This window comes from Danio aesculapii, chromosome 5 (genome assembly GCF_903798145.1).
Source record: "Danio aesculapii chromosome 5, fDanAes4.1, whole genome shotgun sequence".
In the NCBI taxonomy this organism is placed as follows: domain Eukaryota; kingdom Metazoa; phylum Chordata; class Actinopteri; order Cypriniformes; family Danionidae; genus Danio; species Danio aesculapii.
In genome coordinates, this window is record NC_079439.1 from 52,615,542 (window position 1) to 52,625,856 (window position 10,315).

At 40.1% G+C, this 10,315-nt stretch overlaps 1 long non-coding RNA gene across 1 annotated transcript; it reads left to right on the top strand.

Moving 5' to 3' along the window:
- Positions 1-2,253: 2,253 nt before the first annotated feature.
- LOC130228699 (uncharacterized) lies at positions 2,254-7,761 on the top strand. Its single transcript, XR_008837799.1, has 3 exons — positions 2,254-2,492; positions 5,448-5,527; positions 7,684-7,761. It is a non-coding gene; the product is annotated as an uncharacterized LOC130228699 (long non-coding RNA).
- Positions 7,762-10,315: the final 2,554 nt, after the last annotated feature.

The following is a 10,315-nucleotide window of genomic DNA, read 5'->3' on the forward strand; positions in this document are numbered from 1 at the left end:
CATCAGGCTATCGTTGGGTGGGGGAACTTGCTGATTTCCGATTTGAGATAAAATACCGCCCTGGCAAAAGTAACAATGATGCAGACATGTTGTCACGCTCCCCCTTGGACATGGACCATTACATCAGTGAGTGCACAGAGGGCCTGTCACAAACGGCCATCCAAGCAACCTGGGAGGGTAACTTGATGTGGAAAAACTAAGATGTAGCCTGGGTTGCAGCTCTAAATTTGACAGCTCCCGACACAGTTGTCCTCCAGAACCAGTCAATACCAGTCATCAGTCCTGATGAATTGGGTAGAGCACAGCGTGAGGATCTAATGATTGGACCAGTGATGGAATTAAAGGAAGCTGGTAAGACATTGACCCCTGATGTTTGGCGCATGGCAGCTGGTGACACAATGAAATTGTTAAGAGAATGGCACAAGCTTGTCCTAGAAAACAACATTCTGTATAGGAAGACAATGCAAAGGAGACAGCTTGTACTACCGACAAAGTATCGGCAGATGGTCCTTCAACAGCTGCACAACAACATGAGTCATGTTGGAACAGAGAAAGTACTACAGCTGGCTCGAGAGAGGTTCTACTGGCCTGGGATGCGGAAAAGTGTGGAGGAGTATGTGACTCGCCAGTGTCCATGCATCACACAGAAGAACTCAGTGACACATGTGCGTGCACCAATGGGAGGGATCACCTCAAGCGCCCCCCTGGAATTGGTGTGTATTGATTATTTGCACTTGGAGGTCAGCCGCGGTGGGTACGAATATATCTTGATGGTAATTGACCACTTTACCAGATTCGTTCAGGCATACCCTACCAAGAACAAATCTGGCAAGTTGGCAGCTGAGAAAATATTCAATGATTACATACCTCGTTTTGGATTTCCTGCAAAACTGCATCATGACCAGGGGCGTGAGTTTGAAAACTCCCTCTTTCACACTCTGCAAAAGCTGTCTGGTGTTGGTCGCTCCAGAACTACCCCATATCACCCCCAGGGTAATCCTGTGGAGAGAATGAACCGAACCTTGCTACAGATGCTGCGCACTCTGACTGAGAAGGATAAGCAAAACTGGAAGGAACATCTACCCAAGGCAATTCATGCCTATAATTGCACCAAACATGAGTCGACAGGGTACTCTCCGTTCTACCTCATGTATGGCCGTCACCCACGACTCCCTGTTGACTTACTGTTTGGGTTGGCGCAAGAGAATGATTTCAACACCCAAAATGAGTATGCTGAACACTGGGCTGATCAGATGGCTGAGGCCTATAAGATCGCAGCACAGAGCAGTAAACAAAGAAGCCTACGTAACAAAGATTATGATGATCAGAAAGCCAGCTGTATCATCCTAAGACCTGGAGATCGTGTCTTGGTTAGGAATTTGAATCAGAGAGGTGGCCCAGGAAAGCTGCGTTCTTTTTGGGAATCCACTATTTATGTGGTGAAAGAGCAGTTAGGTGAAAAGTTTGTGTACAGAGTGCACCCTGAAAGAGATGAACACAAGGTCAGAACACTACACAGAAACCACCTCCTACTCGTAAATGACTTACCAACAGCTGAGAGCCTGGACCCAAGGAAACAGCGAGTCTCTAAAGAGAGGAACGTTAATACGGAAAAAAAAAAACAAATAGAAAGGTTACAGCAAGAGATGAGAGAGCAGAGGATGAACAGTCTAGCTCTGACGAAGAGGAAGGATACTGTTGGAGGAGGATTAGCAATTCAACGTATTCAGGATGTGAAAGAAAGAATCTGGAAAGTGAGTTGCCCCAGGAGGAGCTGGAAGAACCTGATATCACAGTGAGGGATGAGATACAGAGGCCGGTGGGACAATTACCAACTGAAACAGAGGACATTAGGCAGGATGGTGAGCAATCAGACAACTTGATTTTTGTGGACATTCAAGAAACAGGACAGGACATGGAGTCAGACTGTGAAGGCTCAAAAGAGCCGCAGGCCACCGAGGACCAAGGGCAAGAGTCGCATGAGTGTGAACCCTATGAAACAGGTAGACGGCCACTCCGGTAAAGGAGACCTGCTCAAAGAATGACTTACCCAGTACTAGGACAGCCTGTATTCCAAACATTGCCTACAATAAACACAGTAGTTGCTAACACAATTCAGCCATTAACATTGATGCATACACCTGTACATACATGGTTAGGCCACATTAGTAGTCCATATCTAGAAATGCTATGTCCTGTTATGGTTCCAAATTATTAAGTTATACATGAGAATGTAAGAAAATATAAGGTATTCACCTTCTGTGTGGGGGAGAGTGTGACGCCCCAAATATTGGTTTGCCACAATTGAGGGCATTATTAATGATGCATGTGTAAATGTATAAAGGGAATGGTGGTTCCGCCAGAGTGATAGAGGGCGCTAAGAGAGCACAGTGCGTTATTCAGCATTTTCTGGACTGCTCCTGATAGCCCAGTAACATGGAGAGCTGATCACACGCACATTTTGGTCTTGTGTTTATTCCACCATTTCACAGGTTAGTTGACTGTTATAAGTGTCAGTCGGTATTGATATGGAAAGAATACATGTTTGTGCATATTAAGTCTTAGGAAAAGATTTGTTTTTGATTACGTTTGCATGTTTAATGAGGGTTTAAAATCGCGATGTTTACCCGCGATTTAAGGGCATTTATATCTACTGAAATAGTTTAATGAAGGTGAATATGCTTTTATAGACATGTATTCCAGTTCTGATAATGTTTAGTTTGCTTTAAAAGTGCATGTGAGTGATCTAAATGGGTCAAATATTCAGAGAATGTCAAATTTGAATGCATTTTTGGTACAGTAAAAGCCAATTAAGTTCATGTGAGTCATGTGACACTGAATAGCGTGTGAATATGCAGATATACTACACAGCTATTGGCTGATGAATATATTTCAAAGAAATGCTGTTTATTTACAGGAAGGAGGCTGAAACAGTTGATATGGATATTCTGTAAACACTATAGCAATTTATTTTAGGTAATGCAAGTCTTGCCATTTGGATTTGTTTGATGTGAACATTTTGAGAAAAATAAATATAGCCCAGTAACATGGAGAGCTGACCACACGCACATTTTGGTCTTGTGTTTATTCCACCATTTCACAGATTGCTGGGATCGCTAAACTGTCAGCTGATACAGGAGTCCTGGACCCGCTACATTTGCAATGCAACAACCCGTGGTGTAAAATAACACATTACAAATACTCAAATTACTGTAATTGAGTAGTTTTTCTCAGGAATTGTAATTTACCAAGTAGTTTTAAAAATGTGTGTATTACTTTCCATTGAGTACAATTTTAGTGCAGTATCGGTACTCTTACTCCACTATTTTCCTTCAAACTGCAGCCACTACTTTATTTCTTTATTGTCTATGGTGATTGGCTAAAGTAGAAAAATCAGTCTTGTGATTCCTGTCCAATCACATAGAAAGTAAATTGCATCATACTGAACAACCTCAAGACACAGGTGTTTTATAAATGGAGCAGACCTTTTGGAAGCAATAAAAATGTCAAAGAAGATGTCCAAAATCTTTACACACAATGACGAGTCTTTTGATAGACATGATGAGTCTTTTTATAGACTGCATGTCACTGATGAGAAAATGAAGGATGTCAACTGTTTCATGACTGAAATCACTAAACAGCCTTAATCAGTAAATGAAATGGATTAATAATGGAAGGAAGGGGCAAATGAAAAAAGGATCAAACTAAAGAAGGAAGGGCCAAATGAATGAAGGAAGGATTCAAAGAAGGACTAAACAAATGAATGAATGAATGAACGAATAAACAAAGGACCTAGGCTGTTTCTCAATATGTGTTCTTTAGCGGTATTGCATCCTCCTGTTCTCGTGTATCATCATCATCAGATGCCAAAGTAAAGTTCCAATATTCAAGATCGCAAGAACGGAGGAAGCGTGAAACTTCCCGTATGTGTTCTCGATTTTGAGGACGCACCGATGCAGACTTGAGCACCAACTTGCTCTAGAAGTCCCAGAAGTCATTGCAACTGGAGGTGGGAAGCGTAGCTTTTTCAGAGATATAACTTATTTATTTCAGGAGTTTCACTAAATGAAACGGTGACAAAACATTACCATGAAAATCTTAATAAAGGAATAAACACATTAGGGGTGTTTATTTGCTGAAATGCATAATAAAATCTGTTTTATATATATTGTGCAACTTATATTTATTTTTATGCATAATATATATTTTGAAAAGGGGAAAACAATAAATCATTGTAAGAATGCTGTAATGTTTAAAAAATTTATTTGAGGTAGAATGCAGCATCTCATTTCTCACAGGACGCGTTCTCTGTTCTCGTGATCTCCCAAGTTCATTCTTCCAAGGACACCTGCCAAGACCGCTCTTCACAAGAACGCAAGTCCCTTCTCTGCATTCTTGGAATTGAGAAACAGCCCTAATGAAGGAAGAAACAAAAAATGAATGAACAAACAAATTAATGAGTGAACGAATGAAGGGAGGAATAAAGGAAAGACCAAATAAATGAAGGAAGGATTCAAGAAAGGACTGCACAAACCAAGGAAAGAAGGAATAAATGGTCATGGTCAGCAACAATACTCTGGTAGGCTGTGGTGTTGACACAATGTTCAATTGGTACTACTGAGCCCAAAGTGTGCCAAGAAATTATCCCCCACACCATTACACCACAACCACCAGCCTGAACCATTGATACAATGCAGGATAGATCCATGCTTTAATGTTGTTGATGCCAAATTCTGACCAGAAATGAGACTCATCAGACCAGGCAACATTTTTCCAATCTTCTATTGTTCAAGTCTGGTGAGCCTGTGTGAATTGTAGCCTCGGTTTCATGTTCTTAGCTGACAGGAGTGGCACTCGGTGTGGTCTTCTGCCGCTGTGGCCTATCCGCCTCAAGGTTCTTCTGCATACCTCGGTTGTAACAAGTGATTATTTGAGTTACTGTACAGTCTGGCCATTCTCCTCTGATCTCTGGCATCAACAAGGCATTTTTGTTCACAGAACTGCTGCTCACAATATTTTCTCTTTTCCGGACTATTCTCTGTAAACCCTAGAGATGGTTGTGCGTGAAAATCCCAGTAGATCAGAAGTTTCTGAAATACTCAGACCAGCCCGTCTGGCACCAACAGCCATGCCACATTCAAAGTCACTTAAATAACCTTTCATCCCCATTCTGATGCTCAGTTTGAACTGCAGCAGATTGTATTGACAATGTCTGTGAGTGTACATACACACTAAACAATTATTTAAGAACATATTCATTCATACATTCATTCAATCATTCATACATTCATTCATTCGTTCATTCATCCCAAGTTCTTTAGTGAAAACACATAATTAAATAAAACATTTGGAATTTGTCAAGCAGGCTGACAACTTTTACCAACTTTTCTGTAACTTGACACAAAGAATGTAGACACTGGCTCATTTAATGTTTTCTCTCACTTCAGCTCGTCGAGCTTCATTTCCTCCTGTGAGACAGCAATGCCCTGAGAATAAGTGGATGACACTCAGACGTTGTTTTTGTCTGGTAAGTTTCCCCCCTCTCGCTATACAGTATATAATGCCATACTAAAGCATCAGGAAATGTGATTCACAAGACCCGGGGCGCTCCAGCACACACACAAACACACACGTACACATGCACACACAGTACAAAAGTATTTCTTCGCTCCTGCGGTGCCATTTTGACCCAGTTATGCGGGTTAACATTCTCTAGCGGTGTACAAGAACCCTGCCTCCTATAGGCACTGCAACTCCCACTTACAGAGCCAAGGGTGAGCGGTTCGAGTTGCACAGCACACCCTCAGACATTGAAAATACTCAGTATTTATCAGCAGCTGAGGATGGATGGGGGTGGGTGGGGAGATACGTAGCATAAGGAAAAGACAGTAAGAGGGGGGGAAAATGCCATGAATTGAAACTCGCAAACTTTCTAATGGAAATGGTGTTGACCCCTTGGCTGTATTGTCGGAGCTGAGGCATTGTTGCAATCAATATGCGCTCAGGGGAGAGCGTGCGGGGCAAGGACCTTTCGTTCCCCACCACGCCGGAAATAATGCGAGACGCTGATTTGTTATTTTCCAGACACGGAGAAAACAAGCAGACGGGTGGCAGTGCACGCAGGTGCCTCATTTTGGGAATACTTCGGAGATATGAAATAAACAGAGTGCGGAAAAGAAATGTATTTGTGGATGAGGGATAAACAATATCGTGTAGTTAGTGCCGGTCTGCTTTAGGCGGCGGCTGCGTGGGCAAATGGTGTTCATTAGTATTTCATACATCATTATTGTAGTGTTACACTGAGCAGTCTGTGTGTTGATTTTTTTCATTTTCTTTTAAAATAATGCAGTCAGTTTGAGGGCTACATTGCTTTTTAGAACTAGTGGTTTGTAGAAGTTTTTGGCCTCCGTTGTTAAAGGTGCAACACTGTGGATTTGTTTATAAGAAAATTAACACAGTAATATTATTAAATGGATGCATATCATTAGTGTTCAAACTTCAGATGAACTGCTTAAACATGATTGACTCAAACAGGGTTGCATTTAGAATTGACAAAACATTGATTTGAATAAAAAAAGGAGATGATGGTGCAATGATTGTACACACTGTTCTGATGATGAAAGTGTTGCAACTATGGCAGCTGAAAAGCCAATTTTTCTGTTCTTTCCCACATGGAAAGAACCTGTATGAGGATATATGTTCATATATGAAAACTTTATGCAGTATATATGCACATATTTATGATAATATATATGCTGCATATATGTGTTTATACAACAGTTCTGTCTGGTTTTTGAATCTGATTGGCTGATAGCCGTGCGATATTTTGCAATAACAGCACTGGTCCAGCCTCTTAACCCTTCAGCCTTGTGTATTACTCTGCCCACATTCAGCAACAACCAGATAACACTCTACAGTTTGACAAATATTCCTACTGTTAGGTGACATAATGCACTTTTGAGGCTTTTTTAGTCAAAAATGTAGTTGTTTTAGATTGCAACTATGCAGTTTATTTATAAGGATAGTACCTATTTAAAAATATTTATAATTTCTGAGAGACAGCGCCTCGGTGGCCATTAGCCTGCCATACTGAGCTGACCAAAGACGGTTGACGTTGTCTGTCCACAAGATGGTTACAGGACTGCCTAATAAGCCCTTAGAAGATTAAAACTTTCTAGAAAAATTTCTAACTGCAGCTGATCAAATCATTATTAAACTGCCAACACTCCCATTTTTCCCAGGAGTCTCCCGTATTTCAAGCCTAATCTCACGAGGAAACGTAAGTATTTTACATTTTGTCAGTTTAGTGGCTAATTCGTATGAATTCATACGCGTTCAGTTGTACGAAAGTGTATGATTTTAAAAAGGAGGCATGGCACCAAACCCCGCCCTTTAGAATTAGATCGTATGAATTCATATGAATTAGCCACTAAATAAAAAGTTATGATTTTCTGTGAGATTGTGTTGGTATTTCAGACCAATCTCCCGCAATCCTCCCGTTTTGTTATTTCTCCTGGAAAACTCCAATATTTCACCCACCTCCCTTTTTTTGGTACAGTCTGTAACACCCCCCAGTCACCAACTTTGGCACAGTATCCGATCGCATCGGCCACCCAAAACCCGGTGCATAATACAGTTACTAACACCACAGTACAGTTACTTTATTATCCTGGTTCTCAACAGTGTAATTCGGAGACTTCACCACCAAACACCCCTTCCCACCCCCCGGTCTCCCGGATTTTCAGAGACAAATGTTCGCAGGTATGCTGGTAAGTGATGTTCTAAGTCGATCTCTTTCTTTTGTATGTTGTAGTGCTGTATTTATACCAATTTACTCGCATATCAGGAATATGTGTTGTGTTGACAGAAAGAAAGAAGAAATGCCCGTATGTGTTTATAGCTTTTTCTTATCGCAAACACAATAGCAGTCTGGTAGTGATTGCGCTGCTTTTTTTGGGGTTAATTATTGTGATATCCAGGGTTGCAACAGAGAAATACTGTAACACTGTAAGATATCTCTGTAGACTGATGGCATTTCATGTCAAGTTCAGCCTTATAATCTTAAAATGTCAGCAAAATCACCTGTTTTCTCATCACTTTAGACATTACCCTAGAGAATCATTCAAATACTAGCTCTAAAGTGACGTTGGTGAATTGCACTGGTGGGATGCTAATGCACTAGGTCTGCGACCTCGTGCCAACGTATGCCTCCCACCAGTGCTGATATACAGCCATATCGCACTGCTACGAGTGTGATATTGCTCATATACATGCCACATATAAGCAAAAATTGAGGTGCATATATGTGCATAAACAGGTCATGTAGGTCTCCTGTATTGCTACTTTATATCCACATATAAGCCCTATATGTACATACAACATATGTCTCCTTTACAGTTCATACCTCACTTTGGCAACTGTCATACATGATGCCTAGCTTATATTTTCTATTATCAAGGCAATAACTAAGAACTAACTAAGATTTTTATTGAAATCTGAAAATGCACATCCTGTTTGTTTTCATTTATAATGTCAGATTATGTGATTTTGAGGTAATGGGCGTTCATTCATTCATTCATTCATTATCCTTCCGCTTAGTACCTTATTTATCAGGGGTCATCGCAGTGCCAGAACCGCCAACTATTTTAGCATATGTATTTTATGCAGCAGATGCCCTTTCAGCAGCAACCCATGCGAACATGGGGAGCACATGCGAACTCCACACAGAAATGCTAGCTGGTCCAGCCGGAACTCGAACCAGTGACCATCTAATGTCATGCCACAGCATCTCAATTTGATTCAGTTCAGGACTTTGATTGGGCCACTCCAAAACGTAATTTTTTTTCAGCCTTTCAGACGTGTATTTCCAACTGTGTTTAGGGCGGTGTTCATTTCATTGAATTTTTCTCATAATTTTTATGACGAACAGGTTTCTACTGACAAAAACTAGACAAAAACTAAATAAAATTTAAGTGATGACAACTATATGATGACAACTATAATAAAAATATACTGACATTTTGTTTACTTATAAAAACGACATGAGAATGTGATTGAGGGAAATATCCAATCAGAATTAATCTTGGTGTATGACGCATGACACACACACACACACACACACGCACACGGACGCGCACGCACGCACGCACGCACGCACACACACACACACACTTAATTAAATATTGAATACATTTATTGATACAAAACATTCTAACTTAAAATTAAATAAAACAGTCTAACTTATATGGAATATAGCTTTTCCATTGAAGACCAAAAATTAGATATGCATTGTTTATTTATATCATAAGTAATATGTAAGATTATGTGTCGGCAAGAACAGAAGACTACTAAATTACACTTAAACTAAACCAAAAATATTTTAGTCAACTAATTATAGAGTAGATTTAGTTGACTAAAACTAGACTAAAACTTACATGATTCAGAAGACTGAATTATGATTAAAACTAAAATGGAATTTTAGTCAAAAGACCAAGGCTTAAACTAAATCAAAATTTGCTGTCAAATTAACACTGGTTTTTGGGTCATTGTCCTGCTACAGAACATAAGTTTGCTTTAAGTTTTGGTTTTGCTAGATATTCTCCTTCAGGATATTTTGTCACTCAGAATTCATGGTTTCCTTTATCACAGCAAACCTTCCAGGTCCTGATGCAGCAAAACTGGTGTGCTGTTCTTTTTCCGTAATGTTGTGTTACTTTTACACCACACATATTGGGACACACACCTTTCAAAAAGTTCAGCTCAGTCCATAGAATACGTTCCTAAAAGTCTTGGGGGTCCTCAAGATGTTTTCTGCCAAAACTGAGTCAAGCCTTTGTGTTCATTTTGGAAATCAGTGGTTTCAATGTAGTGAAATATCACTGTTATTTGCTGCAGTCCCAAAACTTTTGAAATGGCTTAATATCCATTTCCAGGCTGGTAGATCTCAATTATTTCCTTTTTCATTTGTCTTTGAATTTTTTGGATCTCATCAGGATGTCTTGTTTTTGAGGATCTTTTGGTCTCCTTCACTTTGTCGGGCAGATCCTATTCAAGGGATTTCTTGATTGCAAACAGGTGTGGCAGTAATCAGGCCTGGCTGTGGCTAGATAAATTAAATTCAGGTGTGATAAACCAGAGTTAAGTTATGCTTTAACAGTGAGACAATGCTGCGTCCCAATTCACATACTTATATTAAGCCCTAAAAGTATGTACTTTTTATTAAAGGAATAGTATATACTTTTGAGTGTGTAACAGAAGAGTATGCAAGCTTAGGGACATACTACTTCCTCGTTAACAGATCGTTACGTTGCTTAGT